The 17,511-nt window shown below is 45.0% G+C and overlaps 1 protein-coding gene across 14 annotated transcripts in view; it reads right to left on the reverse strand.

The window, feature by feature from the left end:
* The window catches only part of TSNARE1 (t-SNARE domain containing 1), a 757,898-nt gene that overhangs the window by 668,265 nt on the left and 72,122 nt on the right, over positions 1-17,511 (reverse strand). Inside the window, exon 1 of one of the 14 annotated variants that reach the window (XM_050940847.1) lies at positions 2,519-2,637. The exons of the other annotated variants lie outside the window; for them this stretch is intronic. The gene's annotated coding sequence lies outside the window, so the exon portion shown is untranslated. Of the gene's footprint in view, positions 1-2,518; positions 2,638-17,511 lie in introns of those variants that run through there. 14 annotated transcript variants of the gene reach the window in all.

The following is a 17,511-nucleotide window of genomic DNA, read 5'->3' on the forward strand; positions in this document are numbered from 1 at the left end:
ATCGCAAGTGCAGTTTAATTAATGAAATACAGGATGTTGGTAATTTCCAAGCAGAGTGGAGTTATACAAAGTCCTTGAAAGAAGAGATCACCCTAGGACCCTAACAGGATAGAAGTAAATACATTTTTAAAAGGGAACAGGTCTGATTTTCAAAAGTGCAGAGCACCCATAATCCCAGCTGACAATAATAAGAGCTGTGGATGCTCATCAGCTCTGACAAATCAGGCTCAGAGAACTTGTTAGGGCAGGATGTGATGGAGGCATCTTATTAAGAGTCACAAAAAGGACAAAACACTCTAAGAACAGTAGACTGAATCCTCTGCTGGATTACAGCAGAATAGCTCTATTGAAGACAACAGAGCCAGGATGAATTTATACCAGCTGAGAATCTGCACCTATCTGCCGTGACATATGCTGGGACAGCAACAAGAAAGCAGGTCAAATCCTCATGTTTCAGAGTCTACATGGATCACCAGGTGAGGGCCCGGAAGAAGTCATCCACATTCGGAACCCAAGGTACATGTACCCTGTCAGCAAAGGTGTATTATGGATCTGGGCTTCACCTGAAGCCTCCAGCCACTGGAGGATTCAGAATATCAATCTCTGTTGGTTGAGGAATTTCCACTGCATTCAGAAAAACAAAAGTAGCTGGTCCATTTCAGAGATCAGGCCAGACTGAAGCAACCAGTGCAAAAATCCTCAAGGGCTTGGTAATGGTGATACAGTTTTATGAGCAATTCTCCTGCTGAGTTGTGTGTTTGACCTACAGGAAGTGGGCAGCTTTCCTTTATCACCTCCCTTATTAAATGAAAATGCCGTTCAGACTCACAGAAACACAATACTAGTAGAGAAGTCACACAAGAGAGACACAGCTTCCTCCTTGATTAGTCAAATCATGTCCAACAAACAAGGCTGCTGGATGGAAAATTACCTGGTGGGTTCTACTGGAACTCTCCTGACTTGCCACACTAGCCATGCCTGGCAGAAATACAGCAACCCTCCTCATATGTAAGTCACCTCTGGGGTACATACAGACACACTGTCCAGATAAACCAGGTGTAAAATATAGTGACTTTTACCTGTGTCAGTAACATCACCTCACTAAAGCGGGAGGAATTTTAAAAATCTATTTTAATTTCACTGCCTACCATAAGTACTTACCTGGCCCCTGTAATAGGATCATCTGAGCACCTCACAGTTTTTAGTGTATTTATCCTCAGAACACGTGTGTGAGGCAGGGCAGTGCTATTATCCCCATGTTACAGTTGAAGAGCTGGGGCACAAAGAGGGTAAGTGTCTTGCCCAAGGTCTCCCAGGAAGTTTGTCGCAAAGCAAGGACGTGAACCCAGATATGACATTTCCCAGGGCTACCCAGGGTTATGAGGCACCTTGCTACCACCTGCCCTGACAGTGAAGAAGGCTTAACTGTGCCTGCTGAGCATTAGCTCCCTGGCTCTACCAGCCACAAACACAGTGTGAGCCTAGGGTCCCACAGCTAGATGAAGTGACTAGACTGCCCAGATCCAGGTGGCTTGGATGCATGCAATGGAGTAGTGACCATACAGTGGGGCGCTAGGCCAGGTTGTAACACTGATTTCCAAGAACAGACCACCACCACTGCATGCAATTGGCCAGACTATGCCTGCCCTTTCACCCTCTGCAGACATTATTAGAGCCGTGTGAGCAACAGTCAGGGCACATGCTGGCTCACAGAACTTAACTTCAACACATTCAATCTGCCGTTGTGAATCACTTGTTCAGAAACTATTTACACCACCCACCCTTGCATTCCTCCCCTCATGTCATTTTCACGCCCCAGCAGTTGGCTGGTATACAGGCCCTCTCTGGCACCTCCCTGGCCCTGCTATGCTGACCAAATTTGCCTTTACAGTGCTGTTGGGGTCTAAAAGAGATTGTTCCAGGTAAGTTCACTGTCCACGTGGTTGAGAATTCTTTCAGGTTAACTCATGGCATCATGCCCTCTGTAACAACGATGGGACTATCCCAGATACTTTCCAGCTCAGTGCACTCAGCTTCCCACATTCGGGACCTGTATTTCTGGGGTGGGACTGGAGGTGTGAGTGGTGGTTACGCTATTGCCACAAACAGTTACCTCTTCCAGTTTGAGATCATGGCATCCCCTTCACCATCGTAGCCAGACATCCATTTCATCAGTCCATCCTGGGACATTAAAGGGTTCACATAACTCAGGGGAGAATTTACCCTACTGTCCAAAGAGACCCGTCAATGGTTTGGTAAGACATAACCACCTTTCACCCTCAACCACCAATATGGCAGTGCCTAGCCACTTTCAGGTCAGCATGTTACCAATGACTGAGACAGACACAGCAGGCGGGGAGATAGAAGGAGTGCCCGTAGTAGGAGTCATAGGCCAAGGCTAGCAGACTGTGCAATGCCACAGCTCTAAGGGAAGGGAGGAAAGAAGGGCATCTTCACTTCCACCACAGCATCTGCATAGACCTGATCAGAAGTAGCATTCCAACCAGGTCATTCCTACCAGTGTTGGCTTCAGCACAGTCAAGTATATCACACTAGCAGTATTCTAGTCCATGACAGGGATAAGCTCACTCAGAATCAGGTTGGATTGCTAGCTTGGCCAGGGGATCAAAACTCCACCTAGGGGGAGACAACGGTAGATGGACATCTAAATGTTCCAGTCCTATCTACCATGATAATATAAAAGCTGTATTGCCAGCCTTGAGTCTGATACCGTGGTACAGCCCCATGTCACCAATATCTTACTGGATACGGGATAGCTTCCTGGAATCTATTTTTCAGCACTGATACTTTTGCGGTATTTTTACTTGGGGTGCGTAAATACAACAATAAGGCACACATGTTGTTGTCCTGTGTGACCAAAGGTGATCCTGACAATTGTATTATGTCTTGTGAGTATAGCTGTGGCTAAAGAAGCCAATGGGCGAGTGGCAGTCCTTTCTGCATGCAGTGCACAGGTAGCTCGATACCGAAGAAGAGATTACAAGTTGCGCCTGCTGCTGTTTACGATTCAGCTCTGTGCCTCAAGATCCATACAGTGATTAATCTCCAACTGGGTGACCCCATTGTTGACTACTGCTCACCAGCATGGTCAATCTGTTGCTGATGGCTCCCAGCTGCCACCACCAATGTTGCACTGTTTTAAGCGATGCTTTAATGTGTCCTTGAAGCGTTTCTTCTAGCCGCCTTGTATGCAGTTGCCCACTTTCAGTTCTCCATGCAGCAACTGCTTTGGCATTCTGGCGCCAGCCATCCTAAACACATGACCAGCCCAGCATGACTGGGATGCGATGAGCACTGCTTTGATCCCTGGGACATAACTACGTTCCAGAACCTCGTTATTGGAAACTTTATCCTGCTCTTTGATGCAGAGCATGGCATCCAGATGTAGTAAATTGAACTTATCTAGAAGCTTAATAGGATGCCTGTCCCAGGTCCAGGTCTCACACCCGTACAAGTTGGACAGCACAATCTACAGGCTTTTAGATTGGTTTGAAGCTTAATACCATGCTGCTGCCAACTCAGCCTGATAGTCTGCCAAACGATAAACTGGCTTTGTTGATACTACTTGTCAGCGCCTTGTCTATAGTATCATTTGACAGTACACTGACAAGACAGCAGAAGTCTATAACTGCACTCAGCTGTGTGTTGCTAATAGTGATTTTCAGTTTTGGGTAGGGTTTTCCTGGCACAGGTTGATACATGACCTTTCTCTTTTTCAGATTGATTGTCAGCCTATACCTTTCTGCAGACTCTGAGAACCTGTGCATAATCAGTTGTCTCTCTCCTACATACAACCAAAGCACAGTTGCCCTTGAAAGGCAGAGCCAGAGCAACAACTGTGGATGATAGAAAGAAGAGGTGGGAGGAGCCACTTACCTAAGACATTGAAAACAGATAGATACATGAGTGGTTGTGTCCTCTGCCACAGGTTTTACTGAGACAGCAAAGCCAGCTACAGGTTTTACTGAGACAGCAACAGACAGCTGTGATCACCCCAGGACCACAGAAATCAGAGGCAAGAAAGAACAGCTACATCATGTTGACTATCACTCCCTGCCAGAAGCATCTGCTGTATGATGGGCTAATAGAGCCATGTGACACCCATTGGCGTACTTCCTGCTCCCGGGGCTGCTTCCTCGACGCAGACTACCCCCAAACACTAACACAACCAAGAGCAGTGTGCGTATGTATGCTCAGAAGTTTAATGACTGGAGCACTTGGCTCTGAATAATACAAAAGCGTGGTGTATTTCTGTTAGTGCCTTAATTGCTACGTGTCTGCTGCTTCGCTCGCCTCTTTTGTCATTTACAAATTTCAATTCCATCTAAAGCTCCACTGACCCCTCTAAGGCTCTCCCGTCAGAATGCGATTGTAATTCAACATAATTAGGCAGGACAGAAAGCCAGGACCTTTTTACATTGTCAACTGTATTTCATTTGTTGGACATGATAAAGAGGCTCTAATTTAATGCTCAGGCTGGTCAATGGTACATTACCGATTAGGTCAATTTCCCACTGGATGTTCTAGAGATTAAGACAGTAGAATATAAGGAGGAACATCTCTCTGAACCAGGGGGATGGGTCCTGTAACACCACCTCTTTGGGATGAAGAGTCTCCAGACAGACGAGAAAAAGGAAACAAGAACTGGGTGCTTGTAAGGCTGGGGTGGGGGTGGGGGACAACCTGATAACAGTCTTCAAATATGTTAACGGCTGTTATAAAGTGGACTGTGCTCAACAGTTCTCTATGTCCACTGAAGGTAGGGCAAGAAGCAACTGGCTTAACTTGCATCAAGGGAGATTCATGTTAGATATCAGGAAAAACCTTTCCAATTACAAGGATAGTTAAGCACTAGAGCAGGTTACTTAAGGAGGTCGTGGAATCCCCATCACGAGGATTTTAAGAATGGGTTGCACATACCCCACCCGGGATGGTCAATCCTGCCTCAACACTGGGGTTGAACTAAACGACCTCTTGCAATACCTTCCAGCCCTGCATCTTCATGATTCTATGACCCAAATGGACCGTTAGGATTCCAGAATGCCTAGCTGGGAAGGCGTGTTGCCTACAGAGCATCAATGCCAGGAAGAGGCTATGAACCAAACCTTCATGGAAGCTGGAACCTGGATTTCGTGTCTTATTTAGTGAGCTAAAAGGAAGGCCTAAGTTTGAGGTACTAACATCCTGTGCCGTAAGTCCTATGTGAGATTCTTACAGGCCTGACACTCTGAAAAGGGTTCCAGGAATACACCTCTACTCATGACTTCGTAAGGAGAGGGAAGGAACCAAGCTCGCCCACATGCCGTTTTCACCCAGGGATAATCCAATTATCTTTGCCATTTATCCCGATTGAGTAGTACACTGCCCCTCCAACTGCAAGCTATATAGGAAAGCTCCTTTTCCCAAGTCACAGGGAAGGCCTGAAGATCGAATTCCCTTTGGGTGTTCCAAATCCTCCTGCTCAAAATGAATGTCTGATTTTAAAGGGCTAACTTCAGCAGACCAATGTTAAATATTCACATCTGAGTGTTATGGTAGAGGGGACAGGGATAGGCCATATACATTGTATGGGGAGAGTGAAGGTGTCACAGGGTGACTAGCCCTTTAAGTGGAGATGGGTTCAGCCCCACCTGTAACACATTTAGCACACCGCCCCAGATGAAGAAAATGACCAATGTCACAAGGTAAGCAGATAATCATAGAATATCAGGGTTGGAAGGGACCTCAGGAGGGCATCTAGTCCAACCCCCTGCTCAGTGCAGGACCAACCCCAACTAAATCATCCCAGCCAGGGCTTTGTCAAGCCTGATCTTAAAAACCTCTAAGGAAGGAGATTCCACCACCTCCCTAGGTAACCCATTCCATTGCTTCACCACCCTCCTAGTGAAACAGTGTTTCCTAATATCCAACCTAAACCTCCCCCACTGCAACTTCAGACCATTACTCCTTGTTCTGTCATCTGCCACCACTGAGAACAGTCTAGATCCATCTTCCTTGGAAGCCCCTTTCAGGTAGCTGAAAGCAGCTATCAAATCCTCCCTCAGTCTTGTGGCTGAATGAAGCCTCCAGAGTGTAGATAAGAGTAGCCTGTAGATAACTAAAGGGAGACTCCAAGTTGAGCGTTGCTGCTTGACAGAGAACAGGGACAGACTCAAAGGACCAGGAGAGCGGCAGGAACTGCTCTACAGAGACTCTGCCTAGCTGCCAGGTAGAAAGCCAAGGTGTCATAACATTTCTTCCCAGATCTGGACCTTAGTGTCCAAAATATGGGTGTTAGCATGAAAACCTCCAAGCTTAGTTACCAGCTTAGACCTGGTATTGCTGCCACCAGCCAGGAATTATACAGTGCCTAGCTCACTGTGGTCTCCCCAAAACCTTCCCTGGGGGACCCTAAGACTCAGATTCCTTGAGTCTCACAACAAAGGGGAATAAACCATTTCCCTTCCCCCTCCTCCCCTCCAGGTGTTCCCTCCCTGGGTTCCTGGAGAGATATACAGAAGCAAGCTCCGTGAATCTAAACAAAGGGATTCTACCCTCCCTGTTTCAAATCCTGGAAACACAAGTACCGAGAGAGCTAATCTCTCTTCCCCCTCACCCAGAGGGCATGAAAAGTCAGGCTTAGTAAATCTAACACAAAGAGATTTCCCCCCCTGACTTCTTCCTCCCACCAATTCCCTGGTGAGCCACAGACTCAATTCCCTGGAGTCCCCAATAAAGAAAAACTCCAACAGGTCTTAAAAAGAAAGCTTTATGTAAAAAGAATGAAAAGAGGACATAAAAGGATCTCTGTATTAAGGTGACAACATACAGGGTCAATTGCTTAAAGGAAAAAAAATGAATAAACAGCCTTATCCAAAAAGAATACAATTTGACACATTCCAGCAACTACACACATGTAAATACAAAAAAACAATATAAACCTCTTGTTTTACTATCCTTGTACTTACAACTTGGAAACAGAAGATTATAAAGCCTGGAGGTAGAAAAATCACTCTCAGAGCCGAGAGGGCACAGACACAAGACAAAGAACAAAGAACTCACACCCCAAAACGTCCCTCCACCCAGATCTGAAAAAGTCTTGTTTCCTGATTGGTCCTCTGGTCAGGTGTTTGGTTCCCTGTGTTACCCCTTTACAGGTAAAAGAACATTAACCCTTAGCTATCTGTTTATGACACAAGGGTGCAGCCTGCAAGGAGCAGGAGCCAGCTAGGAAGGCTGGACTGTGGGCAGAAAGTGTTATAACAGAAAGGCTCAGCAGGGACAGGACTAAGAACCCATAACGAAAGGTTAGGAGCCAGCTAGAAAGGCTGGGTGGGAGTTCCTGTGTTTCCCTGTGAACTTTGCTAGTAAACCCAGGCTTCAAGAAGGGGTGTAATTTGACACATGAAAGCCTATTTCGTAGCTGCTGGGGAGCTAAAGGAGGGGAAACTGAGGCAGGGGCCAGCCCAAAAAGGATCCAAGTTCTATGCATATTGTCACCATGACATTCCAAATGGGCGTGGCATGCAGTATAGTGACAACCATGAAATCCCAGGTGACCACAGACGTGTTAGCATATATCAATTATTGTATCCCTAGGATTTCCTGTGTTTATTTTTCCCAAAAGTCTTTATTTTACACAAATTATACATGTTTCAAATGGTATATTAAGACTTGGTTAGTTGGTTTGTCTTTTAAATAGCAAACATTTTAGTCCAAGTTCTCCTCTCAGTATACAGATTCAATTCAAACCAAGGCTTTTGTGTTCGAGACAGGAAAAGCTAAAAGCAACAGAAATGCATTGGGCAACTCTCTCCATCTCTAGCTAGGTTATTTAAATTCTCAGAAACAGAGTTTAGGATATAATCCAACAGACACCTCCCCCCACCACCGCCACCAAAAAAAAGCCTAAAATCTGAAGTTTCAGACTGGTAAAACTGATCATTTTCAATGCTTAATTTAATTTAAAAAAAAAAAAAAACACCAATCTGCTGAGGGAAAAGAAGTCTTAGGGCGATTTTTTTTAAAGTTTAAGCCTGCAACCAGAAACCCTCCTTATGCCTCTGCATTCTATGCTGGACATGCAATAGCCCTTACTTATGTGATCTGGTAGATTTCAAAGTAAAAGTTAATCACCTTTAATTATGTACATTATTCTGATTAAAAGTAAACAGGAAAGCTGTGAACTCCTGGTTACTCAAGACTCCTTTAAAATACTTCAGACATTTAATACAGTTCTCTTGTACTTATAACTAGGGCCCTTTCTATTTCACGGCGGTGAAAAACATTTAGTGAAATAAGCCCTTCCCCGTGAAATCCGACCTCCCTGTTGCTGCTGGGAGCTCCTAGCTTCAAGTCCCCACTGGACTGGGGAGGGACACGACTTGCCCGTCCCTTGCATGGCAGCTCTGGTGGTGAAGAGGGAGGAAATCAGATCCCCTTGTGGGTACCTTTTGCGTTGGGAGCCCCACAGTTACCACACTGTGAAATCTCAGATGTAAACAACTGAAAACATGAAACTGATCAATTTTAAAACCCTCTGGCCGTGAAATTGATCAAAATTGATGGTAAATTTAGTAGGGTCCTACCTATAACCTACCTGCCCTATGACTTCATTCCATATTTAGGTGGCAGCATGCACTTTTAAGGTATCTTTCTACCAGAGAAGCAAAGGTGGTTGTTTCTTGTTTGTTTGATTTTTTTTTAAGTGGTTGTGACTAGCAAGTCAAAAACTGTAGGAACTTAGTTCTAACTCCTAGAGAGAATTATAGATGTAGCATGGCCCAGTAGATGGATTACTAGACTAGAACTCAGGAGGTCTAGGTTCTATTCCCCACCCCGCCACTGCTCTGATGCATGACCTTGAGCAAGGCACTTCTCTCTGTGCCTTGGTTTCTCCATCTGTAAAATGTAATTATACTGATCTCCTTTGTGAAGTACTAGGGATGAAAAGCACCATATAACAGGCAGGTATTCTTATAAGCAGCGGTAACCCCAAAGGATTGTATAGGCAAAACAATGCGGCATTCTAACTGAAAACAGGTAGAAATCCCCATCAGGACCATATAAGTCTTCATTATCGAAAAATAAACCCCAGCAGATTGTCGCTGGAATTATGTGAATCATCATGTTGTTATAGCAACTTCATCTCTGCATCAAATCTAAAAACCAAGCACAGTTCAAATAATATAAAAGCATTAGGTAAAAATGATACATAATGAGATAAAAATGGATGGGCTCAACGTCAGAGCAAAACCCCCATATTTCTCTCGCCTCCTCTGAAAACATTTCCCTTTCTTTATTTAAATAAAGGGGGAGGGGGATGTAGAGATTATGATAAAGAAATACAGTAGTTCACATCATCAAATTCTATTATGACACTACAATCAAGGTCCATTAAACCTTTGTAAATTAAAGTTGGGGAAAATGAGTAAAGTCAAATGAAATTTTGAATATTGCCAGAACACCCTTCAATCATTGACCCAGTTGTCCCTGAGCATGACAGAATTTACCCACTGCCTGAATATTTACATCCAGTTCCTCACTCCCTGTTCTGAACACTAACATACAGTGTCTCAAAGGCTGCAACATTTCCTCTTGATCTGTATAGAATGTCTTGAAAGCTAATGAGTTTACTGGTTTTACAGGTACAACACTACAACTTCAAAGAATCCAGTCTAAAAGCACAGCAGCATGGTTGCCTCTAAGTATAGCCTTTCTATAGCACAAACTGAACTCCTCCAGAAAACTGATTAAAAAAAAAACCACCTTCACATATGTGCAATATTGTTTCTCTTAACTTATGCACTGTCTCACATTCTCTGCCTTAAATATGTATTCCAAAAATGATGAAGGGAAAGCATTTGTGGACAAAGGTTTTGTAATGTGAAATAAATGTGTTTTCTATTACTGTCTTCCTTTCAAGGAATTATACTGCCGGAAGACAGCACTGTCTGACTGCAGTTTACTCACCAGTGGTGATTGAAAGACTTTCTGCAGTGAGTGTAAGGGTCTAAGCCATCCACTTCTACAGGATGCAATCTTCCACTTAAACAAGAAAAACTGGCAGGTAGGAGGGGAGAACTAGCAGTTAGAGATCTCTAACTCTTATAGTTACAGTGACAACTTTTCAAGCGAACTGCATCTATGAGAGCCACTGTTATCTGCCTGAACCTGCAGGCAGATAGACCCAGTGCTTCTGCTACTGCTCAGAGCTGTCCCAAGCTACAAGAGAGTGACTGTGGCTATTCAGGACTTTGCGCACAGCAGTGGAATGGACCAGAATGACAGATCAGTTTTATTGTGCTGCTGATTGGCAGCAGTGTGTGTAGCATTAGAAGCAGTCTGTGGATCAAGTCACTAGGGACGAGGATCCACAAAACAGAGGTTGGCAAAGGAGTAGAGCAGAGGGGACGTCCCCTTTGCAGCAGCCTGAAGGATGAAGGAAGGGTGGAGTAGAGGAGACATACCTGCATTGGAGCAGTCAGGAGGTGAAGGGGAATGCTTCTCCTCTCTTTCAGTAGGAAGGAAGTGGGGCTCCAGATTTATACAGAACATAACGTTTATCCCTTTGAATTAGAGGGAGCCTGGTTTGGTTTGGTTTTGGCTGTGTGGTTTGTTTGCTTTTTTGGTGGGGAGTGGGAGGGACCAAGGAAATAAGAGTGGTGACACAAAAAATGTTTCACCATGGATAGAAGGCTTCAATCCTTGCACTAGCAGGAGCTGGACAAAATTTTCAAAGTCCCAGATAAGCTATTTTTGTGATGTGGACTCCACAGTTCATGTCACACAGGCCAACACCCATGACATGGTAACTCTTTGGTCACCACTAACTTTGGTTATAAGGGAATGTGCCATCTAGAAGTGAAAAGATTTGACCCCCAAACCCAGCACCCTAAGAAAGTCAGTCTTCTGCCATCTCCATTCCAGTGAAGAATCATTACATTTGCTCTGATTACTTTTGGGAAGTGTATATGGTTGTAAGATGAAACAACAGCTCACCTACTCACCACTACCCTGCAACTCTAGTATGATCCCATCCAGATTCCCAGACCTGAGCCAGGAGGCACCTCAGGGCTTTTCAGAGCACAATGTGACAATTAATATAAGGAAAATTAAACACACCCAAAACATGATTTTAATTCTCAGTTCTGATCCCAACATGGGAAGCAGATTAATCAAGAAGAGGACAGTAAAATATTTTCACTAATTGACAAATAAAAATAAAGTAATTAAAAGTAACAGCCTGACTGCTATTCTCTCATAACCAAAGATGATAGAAGCACCATCCTCCCCAAATGTGGGGGGGGGCTAATGCATTTCTTCATTAAATTTTCCTTGTAGGCTGGTGGAATGAGTCACCCTTCCCTGCTTCTCTGAAGGAAAAAGTGGGAGGGAAACACTTGCACAGCTTTACAAACACCTGTTTCACCCAGGCTGTTCCAAAGCAAAAGGCTTTTATCCCAGGGCATCCCAGATAACGTGAAGCAGCCCCAAAGTTCCAGGCCAGCACAGGGGCTCCCTAACCCTTACTACAGAGGTGAAGAGTTCTCCCATGGCCTCAGAGCCTTGCTCCATCCTTACACGCACAGCTGTACACCCAGCCCTCAGCATAACTCTGCCGAGCGGCTTTCCTCTGCAGAAGGAATATGGGGTTTGATAGCAAGAATGAATGTTGCTTCTCTCCCTACCCCACCCCCTGCAGCGCTTTGGTGACAGACTCACTGGCTCATGAATACAGATGGGACTTTCTGTGCTCCAGTCAAATATAATGAAGCGAGATCACATAAGCCACTATCATCAACAACGCGAGTCATGTCATCTCTCTTCCCCACACACAGCTACGGACTCAGAGCAGACTCTCAGAGCATGCTGCACGGCTCCATGTGAGAAGCATGTGACTCTGGGGGTGGGGAAGAGCTCGCTCTTATTTCATAACTAGCTCTTCAAAGCCTTCAGGTCAGAAAAGGTCCCAAAGCCAAGCTGGCAGGCAGTTCTCACTTCTTCGGTTTGTCACAGCTAGCCTCTTTGTGGACGATTCACTGGGGCGGTGGGGGTAAGACGACCCTGCAGGTCGATTCTGTGAAGACAAGAGGAAATTTTTCCCATTGGCAGATAAATGAGCAAGACAGACAACATGCTGTTGCCCTCAGCTTTCCAACAACTCCCCAGAGGCAGTAGTTTAAGGTCCTCTTTGCTTGTTTTATAAACTTGGAAGAACCAGGCAGCTCAGGAAATAATAACGGGACAGCATTTGACTCTTACAGAGGGATTTCATTTCAAACCTGTCTTCAGCCCCAGCAGCCCTCCAAGGCAGGAAAGGAATATCATTCCCAACTAACAGAACGGAAAATCGAGACAAAAGAGGTTAAAAGCAACTTGCCCAAGGTCAAAAGGAGTTCACGTTAAACCTCAACAGTGCCCTGCCCTAGCTACTACAGCAGTGGAGCTCAAACTTTTCCAGCCACCTCACCCCATTGCCAGTAACAGACTCTGTCTGCAACCCACCTCCATTACTGCACAGCCTAGACTTCCGCAAGCTGAAGGCGGAGTTGGGGGTGGATCTGGAGATGGGGGAGGAGCTGTGAATAGAGGCAGATCTCAGCTGGGGGCAGCGCAGAGGGTAAAGGGGAGCTGCAGCTGAGATCAGAGCTGGTCTGGGGATGGAGGGAATGAGGGCACAGCCAGGCTGGGGCCAGAGTGGAGCTAAGGCTGAGGTTGAAGTTGGTCTGGAGGCAGAGAGGGAGTGAGGGCGAAACTGGGCCTGGAGGCAGAGCAATACTTGGGGCTGAATATAGGGCACTCCCCTCCCACCCTCCATGGGGGCTGTACCCGGCCCTGCCACATGCCTCCTTGAACATTCCTCTGCATGCCCCCCAGTGAGAACCACTGTACTAGAGCATGCAGTCCCCTTCCCCAACTGCACATCCCTAATGGGAAGAGATAGCAGCCTTTTCACCTGTAGGTTGCCCATGTGATTCCATGTGATGACCTAGAGGAAACCAGTTGGTGACCCAATTCTGATAGTATCTGTGATGGGTTCAGTCACAAGGATCCCCTTGGGACTGTCACTTGATTTGCTGAAATTACCTCTGAGCCTGTTTTCTCTGCCAGTCTGGGACACCAGAACCCTGCCTTGTTGAGCCAGACACACTAGCCTGCTGCAACACGGGCCCAGGGTCTGGGCCACGCCCCAAAAACTGCAGACTTTAACTAAAAACAGCTCAGCAGATTACCTGTCTCTAGCATCCAAACACCCAGCTCCCAATGGGATCCAAACCCCAAATAAATCCATTTTACCTTGTATAAAGCTTATCCAGGGTAAATTCGTAAATTATTCACCCTCTATAACACTGATAGAGAGAAATGCACAGCAGTTTGCTTCCCCCAGATATTAATCACTTACCCTGGGTTTATTAATAAACAAAAGTGATTTTATTAAGTATAAAAAGTAGTATTTAAGTGGTTTCAAGTAACAATAGACAAAACAAAGTAAGTCACAAAGCAAAATAAAAAAAGCACGCAAGTCTAAGCCTAATACATTAAGAAATTGATTACAGATAATATCTCACCCTCAAAGATGTCCAATGAACTTATTTCACAGACTAGACTCCTCCCTAGTCTGGGACTAATCCTTTCCCCTGGTAGTCTTTGTTAGAACCAGCAGATATCTCAGGTGGTAACCAGGGGTTCTCTCATGACTGGCAGCCTCCTTTGTCCTGCTCCACTTCCTTTTATAGCTTTGGCACAAGGCGAGAATCTTTTGTCTCTCTGGGTCCCCACCCCCTTCCTCTAAATGGACAAGTACCAGATTTAAGATGGATTTCATTATCTGGTGACATCATCACGTCACTGTAAGACCCCCCTAGTCTCCATTCCCCATGGGCTGGCCCGCATGTACACAGGAAAGCTTTCAAGTAACTAAGGCCATTTACAACTGATTGTTTCTGGAGCACCCTTATTGGCCTCCACTTAATATGTCTACATCAGAGATACAAGTTTATATCTTATTCTTCTAACTCCAGATATAGAAATAATACATGCAAACATATAGGATGAACACACTTAGTAGATTGCAAGCTTTCTAATGACACCATACAAGGGGTATTTAGCATAAAGCATATTCCAATTATGTCATGTTCATAAGCATACTTCCATAAAGCATATGGAGTGCAACGTCACAGCATCTGTTAGAGAAGTATCTTTATTGGCAGTCTCAGCATACAGGCATGAAGGATGAACTCTCTTTTCTCCTGCCATCTCCATTCGGGTCAGTAGCGAGGCACATATTAGCAGGGCAGTGTGTGGCTCTCACAATGCCCATGCTGTATTGGTGCTCCTCCGGCATAGAAGGGATATCAATCTCCAGGGCCATCAAGCCATAAGCTCTAAATTCACTGGCGAGCAAGTGCCATCTTTCACAGCTGAGGCAGCAGACAACATTGAAAACAAAAACATTTGGCTTCGGAGTTGGGTTGTGCTGCTCCTCGGCGGTATGGCTGACCAGCATCTCTTGTGTTCTCCATCATCTCTGCTTTCATATATAAAAAACCTCGGTCTCTAGCTATTATAGTTGTGAAGAAAACTTCACACAAGTGAACCAAGTGTACCCAATGCAGAAATATCTGACAGAGTCTGTGGAGAGCATTGAACAAACACCTCTGAGAGGGATGGGCTGCCCCCTGCATCTCAGTGAGGTGTTAACCCAATTGTCCAGTGCTGACAGCTAACGTTAACATTTAAATTATTTATTTCCTCCTTTAAGAAAGGAGGGGGGAGGGTCAAGCCTAGCGAAGGCCATAGACATGTTAAAGCCCTACTGAAGGGAGTTAGCTAAAGGAACAAGCAGGTATAATCATACTCTGAATATCTGGCCAATTTACTGAGAGAGGCGCCTCAGATGGGTGGAGCTTAATTTGTAGGCAGAGACTGGAATAGTACCACCATAGTACCACTACTGTCCCCAACTCTACTCCCTCTATTCAATTTCTGGTTGGATTAAACAGCTTGTGATCCAGAGAACAAAATCTCTTTGTTAACCTACTGCAGAACAACTGTTACCCAGGGTTGAAAGATAGGAGTCCAGCCACCAGGTGCCAAAAGCCTTCCCGATCTGCATAGGCAGGTGCAAAAAAGACATTTACAAGGGACAGATATTCCGCAAATAAACAAAGGATGCTTAAAAAGGCAGAGTATGGTCAATCTCCGTGCCCAGTCTCACATTCCCAGGTGGAGAGAAAGGACATTTTTATGGTTAAGATACTGACTGGAACTATGAAGATCTGCTTCATTTCTCAGCTCTGCCACAGCTTCCCTCCGTGACCTTGGACAAGTCATTTGACAGCTCTATGTCTCAGCTCCCCATCTGTAAAACAGGGATAACAATACTTTCCTTCTCCCCACGTTGCTTTGTCCAGTTAAACTGCAAGCTCTTTTTGTCACTCCCAGTGTGTTCAGCGCTTAGCACAACAGGGTCCTGGTCTCAGCCGGGCCCCCTGGAGCAACTGAAATACAAAGAACAAGCTACATCCATCCCTGGTGCAACTCCACTGTTTCCCAGTGTTCCCAATGACTTTACACCAGGGAAGACGTTGGCCCTCTGCTTGTGTTTGATTTTGAGATGGCACAGCAGGGCTGCGAGGCGGGGGTTGTTTGCAAACTGCTGCATGTTCACATTTCGTGCTTCGCGTGTCAGTAATTTTCTCTCTCACTCAGAAGGGCGCACTTCCCTTTTCTTAAACGTAGTAAATTTATTCTATAGGGAACAACAGTGCAAACAAGTTTGTGTGCAAAAGGGAGAAAAACAAGCTCATGCCACATAAAACAGTAATAAAAACAGGATCCTGAGAGCCTAATTCACTTACGCCATGGATGTAACCAGAGCGCCAGCCCACCAATCCAATAACACAGCTGAAGCCTGGCTGATCTGATTTGAGGTCAGTTGCCAGCAGCAGTACTATATATTGTTTTGAAGTGGCCTCCTCAGCACCACACAGCCGTGATTTCTGAAAGAAGCAGGCAGTTTGCCTTTGACTATATCTGAAAAGTCGTGGGAAGAGCTTGCAGAGCAGTAACCCTACGAGAAGACTGGAGTAAAACAAATGCAAAGATGCTTGGAGCCTGGTCATCATCATCATCCCTTAAGTCTAACCTGCATCTCCAATGAAATAATCAAAAAGCCTTCTACCATGCGCCAGTCCCTGCCCCAAAGAGCTTACAAAGGACAACAGATGAGATAATATTGATCAGAATATTGGTCAAAGCTTGCCAGCAACCTAACCACTGTCAAGTTTTTTTGTAGGCATCCCGGCAAAAGAGAATTTTAAGGAGGGAAGGAAGATAATGAGATAGTTTTGTGGGTGTTTACAGGGAGCTCCTTTGAAGCACATGAGGCAGCAAGGGAGAAAATATAAAAGGGCCTTGCTTGAAAATGTAACATCTGGGAAATAGAGGCTCACATGACAGGCTGCTCAGTGGCGAGGATCGACAGCTCAACAGTGGATGAGAGCTGGTAGGAAAGGTGAGGATTGACTGGGAAAGGCCTTGGAAGTGAAGACGAGTGGCAAAAAAAACCAAATGGATCTTTTAAAAATACAAGGGAATAAGCAGACGTAAACACAGCAGGTAGTCCCATAAAAAGGGACTGATACAGCAGCTGGTGATGATTTACATGATTTATACAGGGAAAACAATACAAAGGGAAAAAACTTCCAGAAGCTCTAAGACATGGGTATAACAATGAAGTAGCATCAAGGTGGGGAGGATGGAGTAGCTATTTGCATTTGGACACTGTGTGTTATAAATGTGAATTAATTAGGTTAATACTAAGGAGGATAAACATCTGCATATTCCAAATGACTATATCTTCTCAGTTTATGTATGTTAATGGTGACAAAAATTAAATAATGGAAGAAACAACCATCAGATGATAACTTTTGATCCCTATCAAGATTTGCACTGCTGCCCTAATGGTGGAAGGCTCCACATCCACTACCAGCCATAGGCAGCTCTTTCCCCCTCCAGCTTTCTTAAGCCAGAGGGAGAGCGGAGTGGAAAGTGGGAATGTTGAGATGAGGAAGAATTCCAGGTCACCCTTCAGGGAATCTCCCCCATACCAACCAGAAAAAAACATTTACAAATACGTTGCAGGACTTTTAGTCACATCATGTTTAAAAAAAGAGGCATTGTAGGAGACAAACAGACCATAAAAGATGCTGCCACTCACGCATTCCCTATTTAATCACTCCAGGTATCCCAGATACATCACTCACTCACTCACGGTATCCTTTCCAAAACTGGACAGTCTTTCAGCTCCAAGCTGACAGCAGGAGGCGCTGCTTTCTGGAAATCGTGTACACAAAACAATTACAGTGGAACCAATACACTGGAGAGTCAAATCCACTAGGGGACTTTTGTTACCCAGCTCTTCAGGATACCTGTCTGTCTTTGTTTCCTATAGTGCCATGCTCGTCTACAGTGATTCATAAATGATGAACTGCAATAATTAACCCC

This window comes from Gopherus flavomarginatus, chromosome 2, assembly GCF_025201925.1.
Source record: "Gopherus flavomarginatus isolate rGopFla2 chromosome 2, rGopFla2.mat.asm, whole genome shotgun sequence".
In the NCBI taxonomy this organism is placed as follows: domain Eukaryota; kingdom Metazoa; phylum Chordata; order Testudines; family Testudinidae; genus Gopherus; species Gopherus flavomarginatus.